Source organism: Aptenodytes forsteri, unplaced genomic scaffold, assembly GCF_000699145.1.
Source record: "Aptenodytes forsteri isolate BGI_AS27 unplaced genomic scaffold, ASM69914v1 Scaffold379, whole genome shotgun sequence".
Taxonomy (NCBI): Eukaryota; Metazoa; Chordata; class Aves; order Sphenisciformes; family Spheniscidae; genus Aptenodytes; species Aptenodytes forsteri.
Genome location: NW_008794088.1, coordinates 57,264 through 73,666, shown reverse-complemented (window position 1 = coordinate 73,666; position 16,403 = coordinate 57,264). Strand labels below are relative to the sequence as shown.

Sequence of the window (16,403 nt, the reverse complement as noted above, 5' to 3'; positions counted from 1 at the left end):
AAAGGGGTCAAAATCTCAGTGATTAAAATGTCTTTGTGGCTAGCTTTGAAAACCCCTCACCAGCGAAGGATTAAAGAATACCAGTAGGCTTAGTTAGCCCTGTCCTGCCATACTCGAGCTGGTATTAGCTTTGGACACAGGTTCTTAGATGAAAGGTCAGTGCTTGAGGGGAATGAAGGGATCTCGCTGCTCCTGCGAGGAAGCAAGAAGCCTGGCTGGAGTGGATTCGGGCATTGTAATTTAAGTGAACCTCTCATAACAGGAGTTGGAAATTACGCCAATCAGGTCCCTAAAACGTATTCTGAATTGGTGGAAGTGAAGTGCCCGAGTCTTATTTTCAGACTTCAAAATACTTCCTCAGCTGTTTGGCAGCTAGTTCTGAACATTTTGGTAATTAGTGGTATAAGGTACTAAGTCTGTTTTTAATTCTTTTTTCAAAATGCAGCCTATAGAGAGGTTTTCTGAACATTTTAGTCATTAAAGCCATTTATAGTTGAAAGATGCGAAGACTTTATACACAATTTTTCATTAAAAAAAAAATAAAAGAACCTCTTCAAACTCTTGACCTGTTAGAGTACTTACCTGTAACTTTTCCCACAAATGCATTGAATGGCAAACATAAGTGGCAAAACTTCGGTTGTGACACCCATTTGCTTTTATCTCTAACAGGAATGAAACTACACTTAATGGAAAAACTGAGATTTTTTTGTTTTGTTTTGTTTTAAGCATGGAATCTTATTAATTTGGTGTTCAGTTGTGTAACTTTTCTCTCTGAAGGATGTGTATAACATGACATTTCGGATACTAGTACATTTAGTTGATTTGTTCATCACCTATGTACTAAATGTGAATGTGCAGGACTTTGTTTTGTCTTCCTTCAGATAGCTATATGTTTATATATATACAGCATTCCACCCACTTCCCCCACTGAATGCCTAGCTATTTGACTGTTGTGAAAACTCAAGGTGTTGCGTGTGCAAATCCCTAAACATAAGCATTTCTTTTCTTTACAGCAGCATAAGAAAGAAGTGTTGAGAGCTGCTCTTAACCCTTTTGGAGTCCGAAGTCAAAAGGTAAAACCAAACGCTAGTTTTTGGGTTTCTGAAGGTGTTGGCATCATAATAGTTTGGAAATGCTATTTCCCTATCGTGTTTGAACTGAGATTTCCCACAGGAGAAAAGCAGGGATACGGTAAGAAGACTCAAAACGTTATTAGACCTCTTTAAGAGCAGCAGCATATCTGGGCATAAATTATACAGGTAAGTTACAACTGGTAAACCGCAATTATCTGTTTTACTTAATATGAAAACATTGGCGTTAAGAGTCAGTGGGACTTTCAGTAGGGTTTAATATTGCTAAGGATTTAATGATTTTTGTCTCACTATAACTTGACAGTTTTTATGATATATAAAGTTTTTTCAAATTACAGTAAGACAAATCCTGTAGCTCTTTTCTCAGGCAAGAGTCCCTCAATGGGAGTTTTGCCTGAGTGAGAACTGAATGAGGTCTAAATAATTAGCAATTAAAATATTCAGTTATTGTGCTACTGTATATAACAAAGCACTGGAGGTATTAAAAATTGCTAATCTCCTCCTTATTAAAATGTTAACTGCTAAACATAATACAGTTTTGCATTTTCTATCATTCATTTTTGCCGTTCATTAGTAGAGGTGAAATGTTTGTGACAAATAGTCATTTGAACTTTTAAGGGATTGATTTTGTTTTCCTGGCATTTTAGTTAATATTTCTGGCTGAGTTAATTTACAAGCAGAAGTGTTTGTGGAAGCCGTGGATTTTAGTCAAAAACTAGACAATGTACAGAGAGTAACTTCTGATACAGCATTTGTGAGTATTTGCAGAAGAAACCAGATGGTTAAGAAGCAAAGTTGGTGAAATCCTTCAGTTGTGCACCCAGCTCTGTTAACTAGCACGTGAGTGGTTTATTACTATGCTAGTTAATGTAAGGGCCAGACCGTGCTCTCATCCTACTTCACTGCACAAAAGAATGAGAAGGAGTAAGATGCATCTCCTGGCTCCTTCGTCACATAGCAGCAGCAGCAGCAGCAGGATGTGTGGAGAGGGAGAATGGTATTTGATGAGTGAGAAAGGAGTGGGAAGTGGTAAGTGAAGGTGGTAACTGGTAGAGGAAGAAGGTGAATTACTGGAAGGATCTGGTGACAGGTGAATTTCCCAAGGGAAGGCGACAATACTGTTTCTCCCATAGCCACTCCCCGGAGTAGATTTTGTTACTTATTATGCCTAAAGTTTTTTTTTTCCTAATCTTTCTGAAGAGCCACTCTAGGCCTAGGCATTTAATTGTGCCATATAATGTTGTTGGCAATTCGGGCCATGATTCTGCAAGGATTTACACATGTATTTCACTCACAGCATTATGAGTAATCCTGTTGAAGTAGATGAGATTAATTGCAGGACATAAAGTTAAGCATGTATATTAGTGTTTGTAGTAAAAGAGGTGTAGTTTCATTTATTTATTTATTTTCAGTGTGGGAAATTATTTTTGAAAATACATAAATACATGGGATTTTCCACCAATTTTGTGGCAATTAAAGAGGAGGTAGATGGTAACAAAATAAGTTTTTCTGCTTGTTCCCAAAATCCACAATTTTGTTCAGGTTCTCAGTTGTAAAGTGTGAAAACGAATAGGCTGCTATCATTTTCCTTTTTACATGCACAGGTAAGCCTCCAGCTAGAATGAGATGATCATATAATTTATTATAGAGGAGTAAACAGGACAGAAATCAAACAGGAAGGCATGTGTGCTTGTGTGGACTCTTGTTTAAAATTTCATCAGATTGGTGCACGCCTCAGACATTTTATTTAGTGATAAGATACGCAAATTCTTCTGGAGCCAGCAGCAATACTTTCACCTGAATGTCAAAACCGACAGAGATTTTTAAATCAAACCTCAACAACAACTTGTATTTTAAAGCAACTATTCCTAAGATATAACCACCAACTACAGATGAGTAAGTGCAGAATTGTTTTCCTACTTCCCTTCATACTATTTTCCTTCCTGTCTCTTTTCCCTCCATGGAGGAACAGGGTTGCAGGCTTACCTGTAAATACTGGGTGTAACTATGGGCAACAGTGCAGAGGAGCTATAAATTTATATGGAAGTATGTGCAACGCACAGGAATGCAAATTGAAAGTGGGGAGACTTACGAAATGAGATTTACCAGGTAAGATATCTTCTGGTTTTCCAGATGCCTACATCACACCTTCCATATCTGTGAAGGAACGGGTAGTGCAAACTCTTCATTTCAACTGGTTTCTCTCTCTTTGGTTCTAGTTTTATTGCATTTGTGTCCTTAAATCAGAATGTGGTAGTAGAAGCCTGTGGATACAGGTTTGGATGATAGCTTTTTCTTGAGATTGAGAACTGAAATTCCTCAAGGCTGCGGATGTTTAGCTGCTGGGGTTTTGTTTTTGAGTGTACATACAGTCATAGGAGAAAGGGTGTCACTGAAAACAGCTTGGGATTTAAATGTTAGATGTGTTTATTTTTGGAGTCTTTGTTCAAGCCAGTGCCCACTGCCTATAAAGTGATAAGCCTGTGTATTTTCCCCAGATTTGGTTCCTCCTTTCTGTGAATGTGAGCACATAACTATGTTCAAACTCTTCCATCTGAAGTTTTCCTAGGGCTTTTTTGGCTTGTTTTCTTCTTCTTGTTGTTTTTAGTGTATGTACCTACTAACCAGAAAGATATCTGGGCTGAAAACATTTAACAAAGGGTAACAACTTAAGTATTCCTGTATCTGTGCATAAGTATATGTGTGTCTGTGAGAGAGAGCTGTGGTTAGAGAGATTTTGAAAGATTGTTATTTGGTTTTGATTACATGCCTAGTTGTGTATGTTGTTCTGGCTCTCTGCATTCTCTTATATCACTGGGTCATTGTGTCCTAATAAATCCTCCTGTTTGACAGATTAAAATTTCTGGTCAGTTGCTTTAGTTGGTACCAGCCTCTTCCAGGTGGGATTTTGCTTTCCACATTTAAATAAGAGCAACATTTTTGTTTTCCTGCAAAATGAGAAAAAGGATTTATATGTGTTCATGATTAGAGAGATATGACCTGTCCATACAATGTAAGTCCCATAATACATGCTCATGGACCTGGGTCCCATAGCTTTCAGGGTCTCCAGAAGTACTCTTTGTGGAAAAGGACTTCCAAAATACTCAAGACTTACTACTTGTGCAGATTTAGGCCACTGCAGAACATTTTGTTTACAAAAACTAATTCTAGAACCTACTTTGGCGTTGTGGATACTTAACTCCTACCCACTCAAACAGAGGCACTTCAAAATAATTGAAGTAAATTAATAATCCACACAGAGCAAAGCCTTTCAGAAGGAAAGAGAGTTTATCGAAAGAAAGAATTTTCTTTTTTTTGCTAAATACTTTCTTTCAATGTCTTCTTAAGTAAGCAGCAAATGCTTTTGTTGGAAAATAAAAAATAAAACTGAATCTTTGATTGTCATTTCTGCCATGGCTGATGAAGTTAAATCATTGAAAGCTAGAAAAAATCAGATGGAATTTGGTTTTTCAAGCTGAAGTCCAGGCAGTAGTGTATTGCCTCTCTGCAAAATGCTGACTGAGGTAGCACCGAGAGAAATATAGTGGGTGTTGCAGTATGTTCAGCTTTAATGCATTGCTTTAAAAGAATTTGAAAGACTTGAAAGAATTTTGAAAGAATTTCTGGAGCTTGCTGGGGACTGCAGGGTAAAAGCACCAAAGGAAGGGGAACAGCCATGATGACACTGATTTTTTCCCTGATTGGCTATAGGGATACTCATGGTTTAGTCTTTCACCTAAATGGATGCACTTTAACTGTCTGCTTCAGTACTAAGACCATGGCTGCAGCTATCAACATTGATACTTGCCAGCTGCCATTAGAGTTGTTGCTTGGTGCTGTATAGGGAATAATTGCCTATAGCTGATACCAATAACCTTATTAATCTTACCAAAACCTATGCATGCCTGTTTGATAAATGGTGATATTGGAATCTGTCATATTCTTTCAACATCAAGCTTAACAGAAAATCTCTGCTCCTGCATGTCTTCCTTACATGCAAACTCCAAGAGGGGGAATTCAGCTTCTTTCTTATGTTGACATTACATTTGCTGGTTTTTCTGTGCTGAGTTTGATTCCAGGCACCCAGCAGCATTCCAGAGGGAGAGGTGACCAGCATCACAGCCTGCACTGCTGCTGCTCTACTTGTCATGAATAATAGCCCACCGGGCTAGTTAATCGTTACACTAACTTTTTCCTGTTGCTTCATAGCTGATTGCTGCCCAGGGGACATGGGTTACTGCAGTCTGGCTGCCAACACAAAGTTCAGTATTGCGCACGCGTGTGTGTTTATGTTTACCTGCATGCATATGCATTGTGTTGTTCAGCAGATATTCTAGTAAAACTAACAATGCAAGGCCAGTGCGCCCATTTGTCTATATAAAAGGTAAAAGTGGGAGAGGTAATGTTTTACTCTCCCTCCTTTACCATTTTTGAAAATGAATGTGAAAATGCTGGTCTCTTTAATCAACACACTGGCACAACAGGCTTCCTCATTCAGCGCTTTAAGAGTGGAGTTTCAGGATGCTAAAATTCTGTTTCTTAGAGCACACGTTTGAATCATGTGGCCAGTGATTCATGTTGATTCGCCAGGGGCCATGGTCTGACACCTCCTCTGTGAAAAAGGCAATGTCCCTGTCCACTGGAAGTGAAAAAATATGGGCAAGGAATAGATGTCAGTGAAGTCTTTTGAGATTCAGAAGGTGGTATTTAACCATCATGGTTCTTGCTCAGATGTATGTAGCTGTATTGATTGCTAGGGTGGAAGCCAAGAAGAAACTTTCCTTTCAGTCATTCTGATTTTCTTCTTCATCTTAAGTGCAGATCATCTTGTAATATCTGGAAGATGTGGTGCAGGTTACACTTGGCATTTTTGCCACATGGAACAAAATTTGGTATTAAAGTCTCTCTTCTGTGCCAGTGAGTCAGTTTACCTTCATTGGAAAGAATAAAAAGCAATTTTGCTGTCCAGATGTCAATATTCAGGTGGCCAGACAGATTAAAGTACTGATCTTTAAATCTCTGGTGTTTGTTTTGTGAAAGTTAATTTTCTTCAATGGATAGCTCAGGACAGTGAATTTTTTTGCTCCTCCTCCTGGTCAGATTTCTGTTCTGTTGTCTTTTTTAAACCCAGTAGGCACTTGGCTTCCCTGGTTTTCCATACAAGTAGAACTTGGGTTGACAAGGGACTAATTGTAAAAGGGAGGGTTAAATCCTCCATCTGGTGGTACAAGATTTTCTGTTCAAAACATTACTGTGTCCCACGAAGCTCCATAGATGTATCTTTCACTGAGTAGTACTCTGAAATCCTTTTCCCCTTCTCTCTCTCCCTCCCTTCCTCATTCTTTCCCTCCCTTTATTTCTCTCCTTTTCTCTCTCCCCCTCTCCCTCTTTGTCTCAGTATCTCCCGCTTTCTCTCCCTGTACCCTCTTTCTATCGTTGAACGTCTATTTTCCTGTTAGAACTGAATCAGACATTTGTATGGTGACATTGTGGTGATGCTGCTGAACACCTTCCGTGTGCCTCATTCATGTTGTAAACCTTCTGGTCAAAACCAACCTTAGGTTATGCAATAGTATGATTAGCAGAGCAGCATTACTGCATAACTCAGTGTTATCGTCAATGCAGGTTATTAAAAGGCCAACCCCATCTTCCTCCTGTATCAGCAAATAAAATAGCGGACAACAAAATGAGAGACAGCAAGAAGTCAGCAGCAGTGTGAGCTGGACCATTTACATGGCAGCAGCACATTTTAGTGCCAGGTAGATGAGGCAGACCATTCTGAGTCTGAAAAACAGCTTTGAGGCCATTTTAGCCATTCCCTCTGGTTGTTTTGAATCAAACCTGTATCATTCTTACTGATATTAATAAGACTTTGGGGATTATACAAGTCTCTTTGCCTTCAGAAGGCATATCTTAAGGATGGCAGAGAGAATTCATGGAAGTAGGCAGAGGGTCTTCTGAGAGACAGGCAGCTGAAAACTTGAATTTTTTCTGGCAAGAAATCAATATTGAAGAAAACAATAAAGAAGCAAGAAACGTTGCTACTCAATCACTCATAGAGCATTTTAATTACATAAGGAATTTTCCTTTAATTTTTTAATAATCTGAATTAGGTTCATTTGCAGAACTTTGATCCAAAACTTTTTCCTTCCTCTGAATTAAAATATCTTTCCAGTAATGTTTATAGGCACATTTAGAAGTTCTTTATGAGATGGGATTGCCCCAAGATCTCAGTATCTGTGTCTAAGTGTTCTCTTGTAAGTTACGTTCTAACAGTTTGATTGGTATGTGGCTAAAACACAATGTTCCAGTCCCACCTGCTTGGTTGGGCTATAAACATGAAATGAGCCATTTCAATATAAGTTTTAAGCCTCCTTGAGATTCTGGAGGCCACCAGACCGTATGTTTCTCAGGTAATCTCCTCCACCAAGACTGGAGACTCTCATCGTTACTTCAGAGGTCATCAAGGGAGAGTATCTTTCTCTTTGCTGAGACGCTATACTGCAGCAGAGATTCAATTCATTCAGGGGTGACTGAACCTCCCTAGATCTTGGGGAAAAAAACTGATTTTTACTGAAGCAAACTCTGGACGTTTGAAAAATAGCTTTTCTTTGGTTATTTTGCAATTAGTTTTAAAAATCTTTATCCTCCCAAGATTCTTCGTTATAATTGGTGAATCTGAGCAGAGAGATGTGTAGAGGCAGCACTGTAATGGGAAAAACCTAGTTATTGTCCAGGCTGATCCAAGTAAGCAAGCCCACCTTCTTCCCAGGGTCTTCAGAAAAGCATGAGTTTTTTTTTCCAACCAGGTGTCTGGGGAGAGGAGCTGCACAGATTTTCATAGTAATGCCCACATCCATCTTCCTGTCAGGGAGATCTGCTTCCTGTGGTTTGGAGATCTGCCTGTGGATTTTTGAGGAGACAGTTACACGTGTATGTACACTGAACATCAGTGGCCTGCAGGTAATCCTGTTGTCTCTGACTGTAGGACTGTGCTTTAGTAAAATAGGTTAATGTTCAGTTACCCAAGCTTTGTATGGCACTAACTGAAAGGCAGCAGCAGGTGAGAAGTAACTTAAATACGCACTCTCCTGGCGTTGGCCAGTTGTATTAAGTGCTGTTTTCATTCTCCAGTTATATTTTCCATAATGTATCCTTGAAATCATGAGTTGTTTAAATTTTCCAGATCCTTAGAGTCATTCTGTAGTATTTTAAGTCATTAAATTAAGCTAGCTGCTGGATTTTGTATTCAAGCAGTTAAGTGACCTCTCCTACTTCTGCTCCCTTCTTGGATACAAAACCTTGCCAATTTTCTGAAGAATATATGTGCATGTAAGTAATTTTCATCTCATAATGGAGTCCATGTTTATCTGAATATTGATGTCTTAAATGGCAAAAGGAAGAATATACTGTCGCTTTGAAAGCAGGTATCTTTTCTTTCTTGTTATATAGCTATTAGCAGTTTTACATAGTGGTTAAACTTGTATTTACGTGTGTAGATCACATTTTTTGGAACACGGTTTTGAGAGGGAAAGACATCAGTTACGAAATCTCACTTCTCTTTTAGAAGCCTTTTCCCTAACAACCAGTAACATGGGTGTTAGGGTTAGTTTGGCACATTGTTAAAGCTTATATGTATTATTCCTACAAAGAGACTTGAGCTTAGATTTTGAAACCTGTAGAGCCAAAGCATGTTGATTGGGATATAGCTTCCAGAATTACAGAGCTTAGCCTTTAAATAAAATCTTACTTTAGTAACTGATACTTTGACAATCAAATACTTGGGTGTTTTTTAAAAACAAAAAGCATGATTTAGCTGAAGGTTTTTCCCCTTTTTTGAACAATTTTCTAACCAGAGATTTTTTTCTTGAAGTCTTGCCAATGGCAAAAGTAAGGAGGGAACATGTGGACTCATGCAGAGTGCTCACTAGGCCAAAAAAGAAAACGAAAAAATAAAGCCCCTAAGCTATGTCTGAGCAAACTTCACATTTCTCTGATACGAACGAAATGCAGAACTCAATTCTTACTGCTTTGGAAAAATCAAATGAACTAACCTCTCCTTTTACAGAACAATTTCAGTGTGTGTTCCACTTCCATTTCTCATTGGAAATCAAACAGCTTTGTTTTTCGGCACTTCTGCAAACTTAGTCCCTTGTGCACACACACAAAACCCCTTAAATCCATGCATCCTAGGGAGTCAAAGATTTAGGAAGGTACATTTTTCATAGTACTTATAAATATGTATAAAAAAAATTTCCCATCGCATGAATTTCCCAAGGGGATAACACATGAAATCACAAAGGAAAATGTTATGGCAAAAAGTAATGAAGTAAACTCAAATCTAGATCTTCCTTTTAGGAAGATGCAGACTGAAGTAACAACATTACACAGAGGCTGAAAACAGAGCAGTTGAAGTGGAACTGGTTTTGGATCTGAGGTTTTGCTTTTGACCTTTTACTAGTATAGAGTTATAAGGCAACGTTGGTGACATCTTCAGTTGCCTCTAGAATCTTTTGAGTTCTGGAAGATACCTACTCATGAAATATGAGTAAGACAAGAAGTCTTCATTGTTTTGTTTAACTTCAGGGTATTAATTGTTAACACAGCTTTCGATGAACTAAAAGAACGTAGTAACTCCTACAGGAGACATTCTTGGGGATGAACCCTGCAAACTGGGAACAAATGTTTTATTTTATTTTTAATTTTTTTTTTTTAAGAGGAGGGGCTTGGGGATCATCTGTTTTTTTGAGTTTTTTTTCCTCTTTTCTCTAATGCACTGCAAATACCAGACAGTAAAACTTTCTCCTTACACAAAGGTGTCATTGTTTTAAGGCCGTTCTGCTCCCTCTGAACCTGTGTTGAAACAGGTGCCTCACTTGCTTGGCTCTCCTGGAGCAGTTTTACAGATGAAAGCACCACACGTACCACACACAGTGGCACTATTAACAGTGCAGAATGAGGCTGGGAGAAAAACTCATATAGGAGCTACACACCTAGGTGCAGTTAGTAAACAGAGACAGTTACCCTCATTAAGCATAATTAAACCTAATATTGACTGTAAACTGTTACTTACCTTAAACTTCTCTGCCGACATTGTGGGAAAGGGATTAACTTAGCAGATAGGTACACTAATTACTACCTTCTTCACATTAAAGTTACCATCAGGAAGGCCTATATTCATAAATAAAACATAGTAGGGGATGAGAGACTGAGAAATATGTAAATTCATTTGCAGAAAAAAAGACCAAATTAAAAAAAGAAAGTTGAGTGATGCTACTGGAAGCAAAATGGCACTCTAGCTAATTACCATGAAAAGTATGATAAATCATGGACGTGTATCCTTGACTTCTGACTGATAGAGCCTGCAGAGTGCAATCTCTCATGCGTAGCTGCCTCTGACTGATTTAAACCCATACCACTATCGGGTTTGATGGGAAAGCACAAAAGTGTGTTATTTTATTTCCTTGGGTATTGTTGCTACCTCTTTCTCCTAGAAATGACTTGCAATTATTGTAAAAATAGTCTGATTTCTTGTCTGCGAAGAATTGTTGTTTGATGCAGTTGACAAACAAAGGCTCCAAAGATGGTCTAGTTATGGTTTAATAGCTGTATTTTCAAATGCAATTGATCTGGTATATTGAGACAATTATAGAAATATAATAAAATGTCAAGGGAGGGGTTGCTCTTGCTTTGGTATATTTATTCTCGTGGGAGAGATCTTGTGTCCCACAGACAAGATCAAAAGTCAGAAACAGTTTTATTCATTAATTTCTATTTGTTTTCTGTAGATTTTTAAGTGAGTCACATCGCTGCTGTGTGCTTCAGCTTTTTGATCTGTTTCCTCCCAAATTTCATAGTTTTCTGCACTTTACAATCCCTGCAAGGGACTGCACACACTTAGTTAGGATTATTCAGATGAGAGAGGCTTGCAGGATGAGGCCATGCTATGTGTTATCATGTCAGTGCTGTTACTGCTTAATCCTGTAAACACTTTACATTTGAATACATAATAATGATATGATTGCTTGTTTGTGGGGTATTTTCTGTTTTCCTTGTATATCTGTCCGGAGTACTTTTTGGTTGAGTCATATCAGAATAAAAGTCTCTTCTGCTGAGCTAGCTCACGCCAGAATAACGGGAGGACAGACTTATCCTGAGCTTCCTGAGCAGAGCATTGCCTAAGCCACAGGAATAGGAGAAGCTTGAGTAGACTGGTATTTAGCGCCCAAGGTGGAAATTTACCATCACAGTGGTATTATTATTATGTGGATATTTTAACACAAAATTATTATTGGCTTCTACTGAATATTATCCTTTAACTTTTTATAAACTTTATCACTGGGCACACAAGAGAAGACATCTAATATTTGTAATGCTCATAGTATAGGGTGTTGCTGAAAGGAGGAGTGGGAAAAGTGAAGTTGCTAGTTGAACGTCTGCACATACTACCTAGTGAGTACCTTTTGTTTGTTTGTTTCATTTCACTTTTTGGTTTCTCTTTCCTTCTAGAGAGATTTGCCACTGTAATATTGATGTGATGTACAGGTAGGAATGTGTAGTTTCCAGGTACAGGTATTATGCTTCAAGAAACAATGCTAAGTAGTTAACAGTATTTTCCTGCTCTGGTTACCCTTATTCTTCCTCTGCAGCTTTTTGTGTACCCAGCTGCAGTGTTTATAGATGTTATCTTCATATCCTTTTCACAGTTTCACTGAGTTTTGACAGCATAGGATTTGAAGAAATATATCAGAATTGAGTTTCAGATCTGCAAATTACTTTCAAGATATACATGGCCAAATTCTGCAACGACATACACATCGTAACAGATAGTTAGCAAAGCAAAGAGATGTCTTCTGAGCAACAGTGCAAAATTATTACTACCTAGCAAAATCACAGGTTAAAGGAAGAGCAATTTACTGGAGCAAATACAAGTTTAGAGGCTAGGTTGTTCCAGCATAAAGAATATCTGCATCCCTTCTTGTGTTTAGGACTGCAGGACTGCAGTATGGAGCTGGGATTCACTTTGAGGAGCCATTTGTTCTGTCTGCTTCTTCAGGGAGATTTAGAACAACTCTGTTACGTGCTGTTGCTTTTTTCCTGGTTCCCTTCCACATCTTTTCAAAGGGGGGAAAGAGGTGTCAATGGAGAGGAAATGGAGAAACAGACTTGAGACATGGAAGTTATGAGGCTGCATAGCCTGTATATTTCTGTTTATTATCAAGGTGCCTGGCCAGATTTCCCCAGACCTATCAGCTAGATGTCATGGGGAGTCTTAGTCACACTGCATCTATAACAGTGGACAGTCTAAATCCTGGGCAAGCATTTCAGCATTTGGCCTGTTAGTAACAGCTGCATGCTTTTTCTAATTAGAAATTGAAATGGGGTATATCAGCTTTCTAGAGAAACACTGAAAACATGTATTTTTGATAAATAATAAATATTAGGAAAATTCCATTACATAAGAAATGGGAATATAAATGCCAACTGTGCTTTTGGGGAGGAAAGAAATTATTCTACTTTGTATGTTAGCACCCTAAAACTAAACTGGATTAATTCCCATCTTTTGCCCATCCAGCTGGTGTCCACTGGACACTTTATGTCCGCTGGACACAATAATAATTGATCTCTTTGATCTCTTGTCAAATTCATTCCCTCCAGTTCTTCCAAGAGTGCACTTGAGATTCTAGCAAAATGATTATCTGTGTAATAATATACTTGAATCCCAGTCGTCTCTGCAAAGCATAGGCCAAATCCTGTGAATCCATACTGAGGCAAAATTTCCATTGAAGTCAAAATTAGAAGCTTTGTCACTTGCAGGGTTTCTGTCAGGCAGAAATTCCCTACTTACATTCTTCCCCTGTGGTAAGGATGACTAAACACATTTATGGATTGTTATAAAGTTTGGACAGAGGAAATCCATTTTTTAAAAAAAATAAGGCAGATATTTTTATGAGCATTTTTTTTGTGAAGTGAGCATCTCATTTAAGCAATAATATTTCTTAAATAATAGTTAAATGAAGTATTTGAAGATTAAAGTTTTAATTTTCATCAATAGCAGAACAGCCGGATCCGAAGACTGACTTAAAACAAAATGACTGAATGTGGACATATTTCTGCCAAGTATAATAGACAAAAATGGGAGGCCAGGCTTTTAAAGATGGATGATACTCTTCATGTGAATTTAAGACATATTCTTAATCAACTGGTTTAATTTTATTTGAGTTAGGCAGAATGTGTCTGTTAAAACTCTCTTACATTTTCTACTGGGTATATAACGGGTTTCAAACCTTTTTGCAGTGTGGATCTTATCTGCCACATTCAGATACACTCCGCTCTGAGAGGAAATCCGTAATTTCTTGTCTTCATCTGAAGTTGTTCCCAGTGGAATGCTCTCTGGAATGACAGTAGCAGATCTTCCATCATTTTCCTCCATTTGTAGTATCAGAACCAAATAGCAAACGTGCGAGGCTGTGAAGGCATTTCATCACAGCGGGATTTTTTGAAAAGAATCTGAGTGCACTGCACCAGCATCCTGGCATCTTCCTGGTATATAAACAGACAGCATCAAGGAAATTTGGCGTTAATGTGAGTCCTTACTTCTTGGTTGCAAATTTTGCTCATCAGTGGGTCAATTCAGCAGTCTCCTGATACAAATTCCTTGCTGAGCTGAGGCCTGAGAGAGAGGCAGGTTGTTGCTGCTTTTTCCATTACTAGCAATGGAAAAAAATGGTTCCATCTCATCAGCAAACTGTTTTGATGAGAGCTAGAGGGGGAGTCGAGCTATGAATATGGGTAGAAGAAGAGTGTGGGAGGAAGTTGGAGACTGCCATTTTGGTGTGGATGAAGAGAGGCACTTACAGAAACTCTCCCAAAACAGGACAGCTTTTCCTGGTTAATATGAGTAGATTCGGTTACTCATCTTTTGGCATGTTAAATACTACTATGTATTGAGCAGAGAAACTTGCAGTCAATCCTGTAAAAGCTGTAACAAATCAATATGTGTCCATTGCTTCTCCTGTTTCCTATTCATCCCCGTACGTTTTCCTGTTTACTCTTATCCTTCCCCCATCTGTTGTCTTCTCTGAAGTTTCATTCTCTCACTGTTTTCATTCTTTCTTTGTTTCGTGTTTCTCAGTAGCTCTGCTCTTTTGTGGCTGAATCCCTGAATTTCATGGTCTGTCCTTAGGCAAGCAAAACGTCTGTTGAAGTCAGTCAAGCCAGGGTTTATCTTCCCATGTTTTGGCCTTTGCTTGTTATCAGGTAGTTACATTATATCCACAGCAAACTATCTGCATTTTGAGACATATGCTTCGGCCAACATAAGGCCATTTATTTTACATTTACTTCTCGAATGAGTCTGCTTACTTCCCATCCCCCATTTGGAAGCTTGTTAGGAGTATGCATGCTGCTATAACATGCAAATTCTAATGAGTAGGTGGAGAGTAAGTATTTTTTTGTCTGATAGGTTACTACTTTTATTTTACCCATTTAAAGACAAAGATGGGAATCTGCTTGTTTAATGTTCAGTAAGATCTCAGTGCTGAGTGTCCAGGGGGTATGAAGTGCTTAAAACAAAATAACTTGGGAGCTGAGGAGATAATTATATATGAGAGGAAATACTGGGAAGGGCAGGGAATGCAAATGGAGGCAGGCCAAGATAGATTCAGTGCCACAGAATAACTCCCCATTTACTCCTCCCTCAAACACACAGACAGTATCCCTCAGTAACCTACTTGAGTTAATGAACATTTTGCTGCATCTAAAAAGTTGATGCAAGTGATCATTACTTCTGCTGGATGGCTGAGTGTCTGAGCCCACCCTTGTTCTTTGGAGTCCCAACCTACACTTTTTTGTGTTGGGTAGAAAGTAGGAAATGTTGTTTCACTGGAGAAGAGTTTTACTTGGGTGTTGGGATTTTCCTGTTAATATTATTTCCCTCTGCAGTGAAATGGAACATACAGGCTTTTTACATAAAGAGTATAAACTATGACTGTCAGGTCATTGTAAGAGATAGTCCAAACCAATGTGCAGTCGTCCATAATGAGTCCTGTGCTCCATTTCTCCCTTTGCCGAACCAAAAAATGACTACCCTCTCTATAAGAAGATCATAAACCAGAGAATGTCTGTGTCTGAGGCAAGGTTCTCAGTGTGGTGTCAGAAATCCAAAGCCCCTATTCCAACTGGCTATTGAAATATAGCTAGTTAGCTCTACAGGGCAGGGTGGCCTATCAGAAAAAAACCCTCACAACAACAAAAGCCAAGCAGAAGGCAAGAACATGAATACAGAAAGACTAGGATAATGTTCTGAGTTCTGCCACCGCTGTCCCTCTGGACCTTGGAAAGATGACTGCCTTCCATTTTCTGATTCCTCTGCATCCTGCAGTGGAGAATGATGCTACATAGCTATCACTGTAAAGCTCTTCCTAACAGTTACGAATAAAAGTACGGGTATATTTTGACTTGCAGCTATAACCTCAAGGATTTTTCAGTTTGCATCTCCGACGAGCTGTAGGTCTGTAGCAGAATGCTTAGAGATGAGTGTGTACATACCCTCTTTCCCTTAGCATCCACTGCTGGCAGTGGGACTTGGGCTTCTCAGTTAAATGAATTTTTGTCTGCCCCAGTTTGCCTGTTCTGCTCCATGTCAAATCCACTGCATTTTTGATGCAATAGCTTTAAGGACAGAGCGTATCTACTACATGTCTTTGAGTTAACAAATTTTAAGTATTTAAATCATATAGGAAAATGAGAAATGGTGTCTCCTGTGTTTGGAATGACTACCACTGACTTGTGGAATCAAATGAAAATAGATACTAGTATCTTTACAGCCATCAAACTGAGCTTGGAATGCCAATTGACCCTTCCACTTTCAATGTTGACTGGTGACTACAAATGAGAAGTCTTTCCACCCCTGCTATGAGGTTATGCGACATGGCTATGTAGTAATTAATGCTACTGTATCATTTTTTAACTGCTACAGAAATATAATATCAGATGCTCAGATGGCATCAATTGGCGTAGCTCCACTGAAGGCAACAAAATGCGATGCCAACTTATACCAGCTGAGGATCTGGCCCACAGTTAAAAGGAAAAAGGGGACAGGCTGCCAATATGGCAGGGAACATATTGAGATTTATGGTACTGACTTAATCAGTAAAAAGTTCTGCTTGAAGTGGTTGTCTCTCTGCACATTCACTTGAGCTGGAGACATATGAAGCTTTAACACGACCTGCGCGGGCACATTCCTGCTCTGGCACTCTCTTCCACACTCTGTGCTCTTAAACATCTGAGGGCATCCCACCTCACTCCCCT

General features: G+C 38.8%; 1 long non-coding RNA gene across 1 annotated transcript in view; it reads left to right on the top strand.

Moving 5' to 3' along the window:
• The window catches only part of LOC103894888, a 103,501-nt gene that overhangs the window by 63,107 nt on the left and 23,991 nt on the right, over nt 1-16,403 (top strand). The window contains exon 2 of the long non-coding RNA XR_657338.2: nt 1,014-1,073. This is a non-coding gene — a long non-coding RNA (uncharacterized LOC103894888). The remainder of the gene's footprint in view (nt 1-1,013; nt 1,074-16,403) is intronic.